Consider the following 15,933-nt stretch of genomic DNA (forward strand, 5'->3'; position numbering starts at 1 on the left):
TACGAATAACAGTCCTAATCTTCAGATCTGGCATCTTTGGAATTTATAATATAATTTCATTTATCATCGTATAGTTTGAAATAAGTGAAAAATTCCTCACACTCTTGTACGCCGAAAGGAAATTTCCAAGAAAAATAACTAAGAAAATAACTGAGGTTTAATTTGCCATGTATCAACTAATTTCTATACATATATCACCCTATAGTATAATAAAATAAAAAATACTTAAAACGCCATTTTATTTGAAACAATTCTTAATCTTTTCTTTTCGAAACTATAGATTCTGAGAGAAACATAAATACAAATTTGATAATAAAGAAACTAAAAGTTACTATTTTCCGGGTGATAATATCTTTACAATTGCACGAAATTTCTCTGCCTACTGAAATTCGAAATAAAAAGAACTCAATTTAAGGTCTCAACATTGTAGTTGTGATATCTCCAAAAAAAAGATGGAGTGAAAAAAATGTTTCATCACTAAAATCCATCTTATTTTTATACAAACAATCATCTCCTATATATTATTATTATTAATATAGTATGTAGATTAGAAGTACTTCAAAGAATAAAATAAAACATTTTAGCAAAACCTAGACACATGGTAATTTACACAAAACTGACTCATACTTTTCATGTCGAGTTGAAAATTTGAACAAATAGAACATTTCGTCTAAAAAAATTATCATATATTTGTTATGTTCTATTACTTTCGGGACATCCTATTTGCCAAATAAAAATATACATATTCTACGTCTTCGTTTTTCGAATTAGTAATTTCATTAGTGATTACAAGTAGGTACATGATAATGTTTATTAAGTAAAGAAACATCGTAGAATTTATATAGTGTTAAATTTATTTCAAGTTTATAAATTTCTGTTTCATTTTCTACGCAGTAATAAATAAAGCCTTTATCAAGTGCTAAATTTTGGATACATTTAGAATATGAATAACAAAAGGAAACATCTAGAAGAGGTATATCAGTTTGCTTAAATAAACAAAAAAGGGTGTTTGGTTTTCGAAGATATATAATACCTAATTTCACTATAGATCCTGGGAACAAATAAAAAGTAGGTAGTAGAGGGTAATTTTTCAATAACACATTTATATTCTTGATATAACAAATGTAGCAAAAAAAAGTAAATTCTTGGAAGGATAAAGGAAGGGTCTGAGAAGGTTTCACAATTTATCAAAATATCGATCATAAATATTAAATTTGGACCATAAAATAAACATAAAAATTTAAAAATAGAATAACAATCCCTCGGAAGATATTGAAATATCAACACTAAAAAATATCTTCTACCTACCTACGAATTATTGTACCCCGAGAAGCTCATACAAGAAATTAAATAATTGAAAAGTGAATATTGAAAGTTTTGACTGAACAGTTTTCAAAATGCAAATCAGTCACCTGAAAAACATTCTTGATAATTTCATTCATCACAAAAGAATGGCCGAATATCACCGATATATAAAAGAAAATTGTTTTCACTTCATAATCTGAGACCAAATGACAAGAAATATTTTAGGTAGTAAATTTAAAATCAAATAAATAAGACAAAAAATCACTCACCAGTTCACAAATGAAGAAATTATCATCTTGGTAGTTAAGAATTTTCCGGGTATCCATGATTTTCACCACACAATATTGTATTGAAACACGGAAAATTCTTTTAATGTTTATTTTCAATCCGTTTCACGCAAATTTTAAAATAAAAACTATTTTCTATCGATATAATGAAAATTTCAAAAGTTTCCAATAAAAATTTCCAACATTAGTCACATTTTTAAAATTAGAAAAGATTTGTTTGTCGTTATTAAACAGATCCAGTATCTCTGTATTTTATTTATGTAATAATAACTATTTTGTACTACAATCGAAATAAGGTATTTTAATATTAATGCCTCTATATATATATATATATATATATATATATATATATATATATATATATATATATATATATATATATATCTATTTATATGAAAAAACATATTACAGTTAAAAAGATTTGACGTGAACAATAATTGCGTCGACCTACAAAGATGGCCGACATGCTGTCCAGAGAGACAAGGATAAACGAACTTTTTGATGCTATATTTTAGATTATCGTTTGTTTAATGTTTATAAGTAAATTAATGATTCACACTATTTCAAATTATTTGAAGAAAATGCTTAATTTTAATTACTTTGAAAATATAAAAAAAAATAATAAAACCTTAGCATTCCATAAAATGTAATACACTGAAATCGTTCATTTTCCTGGAAATTTTAATTTGACAAATCTCGTTAATTTTTACATAAAGAGAATTATATCTTACCTATATCAATAAGAAAATAGTTTTCACTTCACCATCGAAAATAAAATTACACGAAATTTTACGAATAGAAAATTTAGTATCAAATATGTCTGCCCGAATTTGTAATACTGTCAAAGTTTCATTATCTAAATAATTAAATGCATTGTTTAAAGCTTGTGACTTCAACATTCACAGTGCGCAAGTCAAAAACAAGTCTAGACATTCGTAAAGAATTCGAAAGGGGTCAATGATCTGAGAAGATGTAAAGTTTTGATTTATTAAATAATAAGTAATTAAATATTACATATTTTGTTATATAATTTCCATATTTAATAAAATGGTGTTTTCAAAGATAAAATATATAAAACAAGATATATTTTTAATATTTCTAAGAAAGTTTTAAATAATTAGTGATAATAGATATAATACATACAATAAAATATGGCATAGATTTAATTATTACAATACAAAATAACTTCATATTATTAAATGACTATATGAGTAGAGTTTATGGGCAGCAAATAATACTAATTTCCTTCTGGGAATCTGTATACATTTAATGTTTTAGGACATAACTTCGTTTTTCGAATTAGTACTTTCATTAGAGATTACAGGTACATGTAAATTTTTATATTAATTAAGGATCGTAGAATTTGAAACAATGTTACTGAAATTTATTCCAAGTTCCAAAAAATAGCTGCATATGTATAAAGACCAAATCAAAACATTTTTGTTATCTTGATATTGAGAATTCTGTGATTTTAAAACTTCCCATAATGTAGGGTGGTCCTCATCCTATTGAACGTTATATTTCCTATAAATATCAAAAATAAATTCCAAATGTAAAGTAAATAAAAAATTCAAACAAAGACAAAGGTAAGTAAGAAGGACCATGCACGTGTAATTTTTCGGAGTTTCCAGTAATAAACCCTCAATATATATTGTATTATTTTAAATAATTATCGAGGATTCTGGAAATATCTCATAGTGTAAGGTGGTCCTTAACTCCAAATTCCTATAGTGTAGGGTGTTCCTCATCCCCAAATATATTTCCTATGAATATCAAAAATAAATTCGAAATGTGAAGTGATTAAGAAATTCTTCCAACAAAGATGAAGTCGTTTAAAAAGGGGCTGCACGGTCAATTTTCGTTATCGGTATTAAACCCTCAACATGTATAGTTATTTTGGTATTATTACGAGTATGTATCTAGAATAATGTGATTTTAAAATTTCCCATATTTGGAGTGGTCCTCATACCCAAATTAGACAAACATTAACAAAGGATTCTGCCGAACGTTATTTCATATATATAAAAAATATATATTCCAAATGTTAGGTAAACAAGAAATTCTTTGAACAAAGACAAAGGCATCCAAGAAGGGTCTGCACGGTCATTTTTTGTTATCGGTATTAAACCTTCGATATAATGTAAACAAACTATTCTACAAACTAATAAAAAGTGTTCTAGAACTACACCGCACCGTTGTTTTTCAAATATTTTATACCTCTTGTAAATTCTCGATAACCAATGTAGAAAAATAGATGAAGGATACTTTCAACAACAAAAAAGGGTCTAATAATGGTTCATAAAAGATTTCTAACATAAACATACCAGAATTGAAATATTTGGAACCCTGAAGTTTTTTTTTGGTACAGTTTATTCAAAAGTAATGTTTTGTAGTTATCGAACTTGGTGGGCTTTTATATTCTTTTTCCTATTACTATCGATCTGCATTAGAAATTCTTTATAAACTTGTTAGAATTTGCACATTTAAGCACTTTGGAGAATAAATACTGCGATGTCGATTAAATAACACTCAACTTTGTTGAAAATTCGTAAGAAAATTAAATTATTATTTTAGAATCAATCAACTTTTATACAAATATGAAGAAAAATGCATTGGTTATTCGATTAATAAGAAGAGAAAAGAATTATTTGTGTATAAAATGTGAAAGGCGATTCTAAACAAATGAAGGGGTGATGACAAAAAGTTTATTAAATGAAGAGATAATTTCTAACAGTAACTGTTTCATTGAAAAGTCATATTTTCTCCATGTATTTATCTTACAGAATGATTTGAGATTATTTCCACATTGTTTTCTGTATATCAAAAGTGGTGTGTACAAATAATTGATTCCGCACTAATACAAAATGATGATGGTTATTAAAAAAATGATCTCTATTTCCTCCAAAATAAACACCCCCACTTTGTAACATAGTTGCAATAATATAATCAACGATTTTCTCCAAATTGGATTTGAATGAAAGAAGAAGATGCTTTATTAAACCACTCAAAAGATCTCCAGTTTGTGAATCCTCGAAACTTTATTAATTATCATATTGTTTTTCCAAGTTTATGTTTACCAAGAAAACAATTATAAATTAGAGAAGAATTTTTGAGACTTATAATTATTTTGGAGAGACGGTAAAAATATCAGCATTTTCTCAAAATTTGATAATCAATACTGCCAAATATGATAGTGAACTATTTTCTTTTGGTCAGCTCTGTACAAAATGTAAAACAGTCCGAACCCATAATATTTATTACTTTATCATTTTGTTATCTGTACATTTTGAATGGGTCTTATTGGAAAAATCCATATCTTTACCTACTACTACAGCAATAAAACATCTGGTTCACAGATGTGAGAATATTTTTTCGAAAGGGCGTAATGGACTATAACTATAGAAGCCTACATTTTTTACAAAGTATTAATGTGAAATATAAACTAATTTATTTTCAACTTTTAAGAACAATGATATTTCAAATTGCTGTCTTGATAATTGACAACTTGTTTTATAATTTTGAATATACTCAAAAGAAAAAGATATTTCGATAAAATATAGATGAAACCGAAATTCACCACTCTTTGAATACAGAGTGTTCTTGTGTGAACAATAATTAGAAGTTAAATGCTGCAATATACAAGAATTTTTGTTTCGAGATCACTTCTAGTACATTATTTTCAACCATTCCAAAATTTCTCGTCGCCCTGTAAATCTAAATAACCGACATATTTTCTAATTTATTCTAATATCGTATAACCATGTTACACTAACCTTTTCTAACCTATATTTATTTTCCACAAATAATTATATATAAGTCATATTTCTAAACTCTTACTCCATGTATAAATTATTATTATTATTATATGTAAAAAATCAATCAATAAAATCGTAGCTTTCGATAAAATGTAATTAACTGAATTCACACAAACTTTAGATGGATAATTCTTGTTGATTTAACATAGAGAGAATTATATCTTACCTATATCAATAAGAAAATAGTTTTTACGTAACAATCTAAAATGAAATTACACGAAATTTGACTAATAGAAAATTTACATGTCTGCCCGAATTAGTAACAATGTCAAAATTTCACTATTTAAATAATTAAATGCATTGATTTCAACATTGGTAGTCAAAAACAAAGCCACGCCATGCCACGAATACGAACATTAAAGAAAAACAAATCACTTTTAATGTTTATTTCCAATTCGTTTCACGAAAATTTTAAATTAAAAACTATTTTCTATCGATATACTGAAAATTTCCAAAGTTTCCATTAAAAATTTTCAACATTAGTCACGTTATTAAAATTAGAAATCGACGAAAGATTTTTTTGTCGTTATTAAACAGATCCGGTATCTCTGTATTTTATTTATCTAATGATAACTATTTTGTACTACAATCGAAATAAGGTATTTTTATACTAATATCTATATATATTTTTATATGAAAAAACACATTACAGTTGAAGATTTGACGTGAACAATAATTGCGTCGACCTACAAAGATGGCCGACATGCTGTCCAGACAAACAAGGATAAACGAACTTTTTGATGCTATATTTCAGATTATCGTTTGTTTAATGTTTATAAGTAAATCAATGATTTACACAATTTCAAACTATTTTAACAAAATGCTAAATTTTAATTACTTAGCTTTCAATAAAATGTAATACACTGAATTCGTTCATTTTCCTGGAAACTTTAATTGGACAAATTTCGTTAATTTTTACATAAAGAGAATTATATCTTACCTATATCAATAAGAAAATAGTTTTCACTTCACAACCGAAAACAAAATTACACGAAATTTTACGAATAGAAAATTTAGCATCAAATATGTCTGCCCGAATTTCTAATACTGTCAAAGTTTCATTATCTAAATAATTAAATGCATTGTTTAAAGCTTGTGACTTCAATATTCACAGTGCGCAAGTCAAAAACAAGTCTAGACATTCGCAAAGAATTCGAAAGGGGTCAATGATCTGAGAAGATGTAAAGTTTTGATTTATTAAATAATAAGTAATTAAATATTACATATTTTGTTATATAATTTACATATTGAATAAAATAGTGTTTTCAAAGATAAAATAAATAAAGTAATATAAAGCAAGATATATTTTTAGAATAATTCTAAGAAAGTTTTAAATAATTAGTGTTAATACATATAATACTTACAATAAAACATGACATAGATTTAATTATTACAATTCACAATAACTTAATATTATTAAATGACTCTATAAGTAGAGTTTATGGGCAGCAAATAATAGTAATTTCCTTTTGGGAATCTGTATACTTTTAATGTATTACGACATATCTTCGTTTTTAGAATTAGTAATTTCATGAGTGATTACAGGTACATGAGAATATTTCTTAATTAAAAAACGTAGAATTTAGAACAATGATACTGACTAAAACAATTTCAAGTTTCAAAAGAATGGCTGCATATAAATCAAAACATTTTTGTTATCTTGGTATTATTTTTGATTGTTTATTTATTTGTTTTGAAAATTTCCCAAGGATGAGGGGTGGTCCCCATCCCCAAATTAGTTAAACAATATGAGAAAATATTCTATTAAACGTTATGTTTCTCAGGAATATCAAAAATCAATTCGAAATGCAAAGTGAATAAGAAATTCTTCCAACAAAAACAAAGGCGGTCAATTTTCTTTATCAGTAATAAACCCTCAACAAGTATAGTTATTATGGTATTACCATCGATTATTCATCTAGAATACAGTGATTTCAAAATTTCTCATAGTGTAGGGTGGTCCTTATCTCCAAGTTAAATAAACATTCTGAAAGAATTCTGTTGAATGCTATCTCATATATATATAAAAAAAATATATTCGAAACATTAAGTGAACAAGAAATTCTTGGAATAAAGACAAAGGCATATAAGAAGGGTCTGAACGGTCAATTTTCGTTTATTAGTAATAAACCCTCAACATGTATAGTTATTTTGGTATTACTTTAGATTTATCTAGAATACTGCGATTTTAAAATTTCTCATAGTGTAGGGTGGTCCTTATCTATTTAGGAATTCTGTTGAACATAATCTCATAAATGCCAAAAATAAGATTGAAATGTAAACACACAATTCTTCAAACAAAGACAAAGCATCCAAGAAGGGGCTGTACAGTCATGTCATTTTTGGTTATTGGTATTAAACCCTGGATATAATGTAAACAAACTATTCTACAAACAGATAAAAAAGGTTCCTAAACTGCACTGCATGTGTTGTTTTTCAAATGTATTATACCTCTTGTAAATTCTTGATAACCAATGTAGAAAAATAAAGGATACTTTTAACAAAAAAAAGGGTGTAATGATGGTCCCTAAAATATATCTAAAATAAACATACCAGACTCCATAGTAAACCATTAAAAGTTGTAAATTCAGAATTAGATACTTTTATATACTTACTGTTTTCAAATAATTCTTTTAATTTAAAGTTATAGATTGATTTCTAATAATTTTTCTTGAGATATAATTTTTTCACACTGTTTCATTTCGATTTCATATTTCATTCCATTTCCATAATGTTTACACAAAATTCTAATCACAACAACAAATAAAATATTCAAATTTAACTTTATATTTCAAAAGATCCCTAAAGGTTTCGAAAACATTGTTTTGTAAGTTTAATTGGATGTTTGTTAAAACTTTCTGAATGTTAAAAAAGTTATTCAAAAATTAATTCAAACTATTTTTCTTCATTAATTAATATCTGTATCTATATTAATTTCAATAAAATATTCCTAGAATTCCCAAAAGTACAAAAACCAACAATAACTGATCAAAGTTCTGCTCACTCATTAAATAACAAAAAATATCATTTCAATCAAAATTTGATGCAATAATTCGGACCGAAAATTTTAGAAAAATTTGAATAAAAAGTTTTAATAACTGATTTTAGAATTTCCTTCATACGAGGTACATCCACAATGTAAGTTCCATTTCTAAGTTGCAATGAAAACCTATATTTCGAATAGTCATAGGGGATGAGATTTTGGTATCTTATGATACCCCTAAGCAAATTTCGACACCTCGACAACTCATTTTCACTGTTTGCTCCGACGTTTTGCCGTTTGATTTAGGCACATGCGTGGAAATTAAGAAACAGAGCAAACTCCAAGGATCACTGCCTTTCATCTCTTTTTACACCTGAAATATAATTTCCAATTATACAAAAAATTCCTTTTTTGTTTCAATACCTGATTTTATTATAAGTTGTTTACAACTAAAAGATGAAAGAATTTTTGTTATTTAACAGAGGCTCACATTATATTATTTCTGAAATTATTTTTATTAATTATGATATACAGGGTTTTTCTCAATTATTTGTATTTTATAATATAATCCAAAAAAATACCAATCATTTATACGTTTCCTAGTAGTTTTGCAAAAAAATTCTACTCAAGTGAAATCCATAACAGTCTATCACAAGTAAGCAATGCACGAAGATGTAACTCCCATAAATTGCACAAACGGCATCTTCCATTTTGAAATTTTGTTTTCAGTTTGATACTAAATGAATCAGAAAATCTAATGCATACTCACATTCCACCATGCTTTATCTCCTGATAATTTAATAGTTGATTAAACTGTTGGTATAATTTTCGAATTATTAACACACTTCCAACTAATATAAATGTCACTTGGTTTGGTGTATTCATTTTTAATAGTTTATTTATTTTTTCAACAAAAGAAACATCAGGATTGAATAGTAATGGAATTGACACTTTCCATCCTTATCTTTGATAACACTTTCATATGGAAACATTGGCTGCTTTTACATTGGAGGCATCAGGTACTCTTCAAATCTGAAATTGATAAAGGACAAAAATTTAAACAGGCAGATATATGATCAACTTTTAAAAGTTCAAAAACATTAATGACAGCAGTTGAAATATAATAAAACTGATAACTTGCATAAGAAATTTATTGATAAAAAAAGCAAATCTATAATACATCTTTGCTTTAAGAATTATCGAAAAAAGAATATAACAAATCAAGTTCTGTTTTCATTTGTACCAAATACATGGAGATTTATTATTCTAGCTACCATGAAACGATTGCCAAATATATGAATTTACAAAAAAAATTTTTCAAAGTTCAATGCAACATTGAATAAATTAGAAAAGTAATATATTGATGAAATTTGAGACATTCAGATACATACTCACTTTTTTTCAATTTAAGAGTTGTCAGCTCAAGTTTCATATTTGTTTTCAAGATGGATCCAGCCGAGACTTCTCAATCTTCATGTTCATCGATGGTAACATTGAAGTGTCTTCCATAACTTGATCAATAACTTTAATTTGCCTGAAACAGTTGCTCTAGGTGCTTTAGATGTGCTGTTCCAGAATAAACTTTAACCTGCAGAATGATGGTTATCCTAATTTGAATTTAATTAAATAATTTATTTAATACCTGGTAAATTTAATGTTTAACTTGCAACTGCCCCCATCAACGTTTTTTATTATACATTCTATCAAATAATAATGACAAATTTGTAGACACGTTTTGAGTGCAAACCTTCAAATTTCCCATAAAAAAATATCTTAGTCTGATTTTCAGCATTGCTTTTCCTTTCCGATAAAATATCATGAAAATATAAGCAAATTATGTTTACTATTACGAATTTAGTGTTAATGATGAATAATACAAGAATTAAAATTATAGTTATAAGTCATAAAAATAACAGAGTTATTGTTATAGCCCAATAACAAACCCTAATTCCAAAAATGAACCTAACCTTAATATAATCTTGTTCTATTCGAAAATTAAACATATTTAATGGAGATAGCTCCAAAATATCGAATTCTCACTTGCAAATCTTAATATTTGAAATAATTTCATTTATATTTAGTTTATTATTCCATTGGGATTAATTAATATTTGACATATGAACATCTAACCATTATTTTAATTAAAAAAGAATACTATTTGATGTTTAATAATAAAGAAGACTATATATCCGATCGAAAAAGAATAATTTAATAATGAAGAAAAAAGAAGAATCGCATAGTTGAAAAAGTTAGCCTCTCTCTATTTATATTTTCTCTTGTGTAAACTCAAAATAATTACATATTTTGTGATGGATTATACTGTAGGAAGTATAGCTGATTTATTAACACTGATAATAAAATTAAAGTCAAGAGAATTTCAGTCAAACTAAACGAAAAGAAACAAGGTAAGGATAGAAAGTTGGATATCAAACAACAAGTAAACGAGGGAGGAAACACTAATCTGAAGACAAAAATGCTTATCATGTTTGGTTATTACAATAAGAAAATCCTGGATGCAATATAAACATCATAATCATTAGAAAATAATAAGCATTCTCAATGTACACCTAATAAGTAACACAAATGAAATCATTTCAATGAAAACTACGAAACTAACTGAACTTTCATTTCCCAAAATTTAACTTTTGTCAAACTGTTGATGGGATGGGTATCTCAAATTTTTATTTTGCCTTTATAATATATAACAATTTAATTTGGTGTAGAGATTATAAATATTTAAATCCTTTCTTGGTATTCTATTGCAAATGAAATTTTTTTACTGTATTTTTCAAATGATAACGCTTTGCAGTAACATTGAAAATATGAAAGCTACTGCAGAAAGTTCGTATGAAAGTTTTACATAAAAGAATGTTGTTGCAATCCAAATAGAGTTAGAGAATTAATTGATATTTGAAATTGTCCGAAGGAATCTTGAATATTTGAAATAATTTAATTTCACTATAAAAATTTCTTATAGAATAACCATTGTTTTATTGAACATATACCTATTGGCTGAAATTACTAATCAGTGAATAGGATTTCATATTATAATACATCTTGAGTGATTTTTTGAAAATATTGAGAGAATGGAGCATGAAGAGTAACATGTTAATTTTTTTACTTTTGTCTACGTTGTATTTTTGGACCACTAAATCATAACTTAGGTGGTCCATTTGGACCACTAAATTTTCATTGCTGGTGTGAACCCTACCAATAGAAAAAAAATCACGAGAGGACACGGTTAGGTAATTACAGAGTACCTTATATAAGAGACAACGAGACAAGAGTCCTTAATTGATCCACAAGAAAAATTAAAAGATGGGCTAAATACTTTGAAGGAATTTTAAATGGAACAGGAAGAACATTGTGGATCTCGTGATGGAAACAACAATAAAGACATACCAGTGTGTGCAGTAGTACAGAAAAGAATAACATTCTAGTAGAAAAATAGCTAAGAGGTGGTGGAATATGTCCAATATTAAGGAAGAAAGAAACGAGGTGTTATGAAACCGAATTTTCATTAATAGAAATATTCGAATAGTTGTTTAGCTGATATGCTCCACTCTTTGAATACAGAGTGTTCTTGTGTGAATAATAATTAGAAGTTAAATGCTGCAATATACAAGAATTTTTGTTTCGAGATCTCTTCTAGTACATTATTTTCAACCATTCCAAAATTTCTCGTCGCCCTGTAAATCTAAATAACCGACATATTTTCTAATTTATTCTAATATCGTATAGCCATGTTACACTAACCTTTTCTAACCTATATTTATTATCCACAAATAATTATATATAAGTCATATTTCTAAACTGCTACTCCATATATATATTATTATTATATGTAAAAAATCAATCAATAAAATCGTAGTTTTCGATAAAATGTATTTAACTGAATTCGCAAACTCCGAGGATTACTGTCAAATGGTTTTTGTTTTTTTTTAACGATAATGCCCCATCTCACACTGTGACGTGACATTTTTCAATAACACATTTATATTCTGGGTATAACAAATGTAGCAAAAAAAAGTAAATTCTTGGAAGGATAAAGAAAGGGTCTAAGAAGGTTCAACAATTTATCAAAATATCAATCGTAAATATTACATTTGGGCGATAAAATAAACATAAAATTTTAAAAATAGAATAACAATCCCTTGAAAGATATTGAAATATCAACACTAAAAAATATCTTCTACCTACCTACGAATTATTGTACCCCGAGAAGCTCATACAAGAAATTAAATAATTGAAAAGTGAATATTGAAAGTTTTGACTGAACAGTTTTCAAAATGCAAATCAGTCACCTGAAAAACATTCTTGATAATTTCATTCATCACAAAAGAATGGCCGCATATTACCGATATATAAAAGAAAATTGTTTTCACTTCATAATCTGAGACCAAATGACAAGAAATATTTTAGGTAGTAAATTTAAAATCAAATAAATAAGACAAAAAATCACTCACCAGTTCACAAATGAAGAAATTATCATCTTGGTAGTTAAGAATTTTCCGGGTATCCATGATTTTCACCACACAATATTGTATTGAAACACGGAAAATTCTTTTAATGTTTATTTTCAATCCGTTTCACGAAAATTTTAAAATAAAGACTATTTTCTATCGATATACTGAAAATTTCCAAAGTTTCCAATAAAAATTTTCAACATTAGTCACATTTTTAAAACTAGAAATCGAAATATTTTTTTGTCGTTATTAAACAGATCCGGTATCTCTGTATTTTATTTATCTAATAATAACTATTTTGTACTACAATCGAAATAAGGTATTTTAATATCAATATCTATATATATTTTTATATGAAAAAACACATTACAGTTGAAAAGATTTGACGTGACCAATAATTGCGTCGACCTACAAAGATGGACGACATGCTGTCTAGACAGACAAGGATAAACGAACTTTTTGATGCTATATTTTAGATTATCGTTTGTTTAATGTTTATAAGTAAATTAATGATTCACACTATTTCAAATTATTTGAAGAAGATGCTTAATTTTAATTACTATGAAAATATTAAAAAAAATAATAAAACCTTAGCATTCCATAAAATGTAATATACTGAAATCGTTCATTTTCCTGGAAACTTTAATTGGACAAATTTCGTTAATTTTTACATAAAGAGAATTATATCTTACCTATATCAATAAGAAAATAGTTTTCACTTCACAACCGAAAACAAAATTACACGAAATTTTACGAATAGAAAATTTAGCATCAAATATGTCTGCCCGAATTTCTAATACTGTCAAAGTTTCATTATCTAAATAATTAAATGCATTGTTTAAAGCTTGTGACTTCAACATTCACAGTGCGCAAGTCAAAAACAAGTCTAGACATTCGCAAAGAATTCGAAAGGGGTCAATGATCTGAGAAGATGTAAAGTTTTGATTTATTAAATAATAAGTAATTAAATATTACATATTTTGTTATATAATTTCCATATTTAATAAAATAGTGTTTTCAAAGATAAAATATATAAAACAAGATATATTTTTAATAATATTTCTAAGAAAGTTTTAAATAATTAGTGATAATAGATATAATACATACAATAAAATATGGCATAGATTTAATTATTACAATTCACAATAACTTAATATTATTAAATGACTATATAAGTATAGGTTGTAGGCAGCAAATAATACTAATTTCCTTTTGGGAATCTGTATACATTTAATGTTTTACGACATAACTTCGTTTTTCGAATTAGTACTTTCATTAGTGATTACAGGTTCATGAAAATTTGTTTATTAATTAAGGATCGTAGAATTTGAAACAATGTTACTGAAATTCATTCCAAGTTCCAAAAAATTAGCTGCATAGGTATGTATAAAGACCAAATCAAAACATTTTTGTTATCTTGATATCGAGAATTCTGTGATTTTAAAACTTCCCATAATGTAGGGTGGTCCTCATCCCCAAATTACATAAACGATATCGGAAAATATTCTATTGAACGTTATTTTTCTCATGAATATGAAAAATAAATTCGAAAATCGTAAATAAGAAATTCTTCCAACTATCTATTATTTATGTAGAATACTGTGATTTTAAAATTTCTCATAGTGTAGGGTGGTCCTTATCTCTCTAAGAATTTTGTTGAACGTAATCTAATAAATATAAAAAATAATATATTCGAAACAAACAATTCTTGGAACAAAGACAAAGGCATCCAAGAAGGGGCTGCACGGTCATTTTTCGTTATCGGTATTAAACCCTCGATATAATGTAAACAAACTATTCTACAAACAGATAAAAAGTGTTCCTAAACTGCACCGCACGTGTTGTTTTTCAAATATTTTATACCTCTTGTAAATTATCGATAACCAATGTAGAAAATAGATGAAGGATACTTTTAACAAAAAAAAGGTCTAATAATGGTCAATTACAGAATATAATATAAAGGAAAGATTTCTAAAATAAACACATCAGAATCCATTGTAAACCATTAAAAATATTGAATTATAAACACTCTACAAACATCATAACAATTTCTTATAGAATAACCATTGTTTTTCTGAACATATATTGGCTAAAATTACTAATCAATGAAAAGGAATTCATTCAGATTATAAAAATCCTTGAGTAATTTTTTGAAACAATTGAGAAACAATTGATGTATTATATAGGTTATCAATTATATATTTATTTCATAGCTATCCCGCCACCTTTGTACGAGTCAATTAAAAGTTACAATTAATTGGCTCAACAGGCATGGGGGGTTGAGGCCAATGTTTTGGACTTGAGAAAAGACGATTCCAATACGCGGCTTTTGTTAACAGGTTCTAATAAATACACGAGGAGTTACATTAACAGATTAGTTTTATTTTAACAAAATAGATCGGATCATGGAATAATACATGGTGTCAGGTGTAAAAACTTTATATAAAAGTTTGAGTAAATTTCGTACATTCGTACTTAGGTATTAGTAAGCTGGACTTTGCTGCGCGATATAAGTATAAGCCAATAGCAATGGAATCATACTTCAAATCTCTAGATCCTTTATCCATTGAAGGAAGCCTAGCTAATAACTGGCAAAAATTTGAACAAAAATTCCAAAATTTTCTGACTGCTACAAGTTTAAGCAATGAAAATGATGAAAAAAAGGTTGCAATTCTATTGAACTTAGTTTGTGATGATGGTCTTGATTTATTTAACTCTTTTGATCCGTTACCGGAGACCCAGAAAACTCTTGATAATGTCTTGAAAAAATTTAGAGATCACTATGAACCAAAGAGAAATGTTATATATGAAAGGTTCTTATTTAACAGTATAACACAAGAAGAGGGAAAAAGTTTTGATAGTTTTCTGACAGAATTAAGAACATCAGGAAAAACAACTGGTTATGGTAATTTATTAGAAGAATTCATAAGATAAAGGATAGTGATGGGCATCTACAACCAAAGCACTAGAGAAGAATTGTTAAGAAAATCTGATCTAAAGTTGACACAAGCAATAGACATCTGTAGAACAAGAGAAGTAGAAACTGAAACTTTCAGTGATAGTGAATCAGAAAATAT

General features: G+C 26.7%; 1 long non-coding RNA gene across 2 annotated transcripts; it reads right to left on the reverse strand.

Annotated features, from left to right (window-relative positions):
• Positions 1-6,592: 6,592 nt before the first annotated feature.
• Positions 6,593-10,467, reverse strand: LOC130444127 (uncharacterized). 2 transcript variants are annotated; one of them, XR_008909913.1, is made up of 4 exons: positions 10,033-10,410; positions 9,782-9,978; positions 9,160-9,422; positions 6,593-8,763 (listed from the first exon to the last, which is right to left on the reverse strand). It is a non-coding gene; the product is annotated as an uncharacterized LOC130444127 (long non-coding RNA). The 2 variants fall into 2 exon arrangements; XR_008909912.1 differs by having other exon boundaries at positions 8,061-8,763; positions 9,786-9,978; positions 10,033-10,467.
• Positions 10,468-15,933: the final 5,466 nt, after the last annotated feature.

This window comes from Diorhabda sublineata, chromosome 5, assembly GCF_026230105.1.
Source record: "Diorhabda sublineata isolate icDioSubl1.1 chromosome 5, icDioSubl1.1, whole genome shotgun sequence".
In the NCBI taxonomy this organism is placed as follows: domain Eukaryota; kingdom Metazoa; phylum Arthropoda; class Insecta; order Coleoptera; family Chrysomelidae; genus Diorhabda; species Diorhabda sublineata.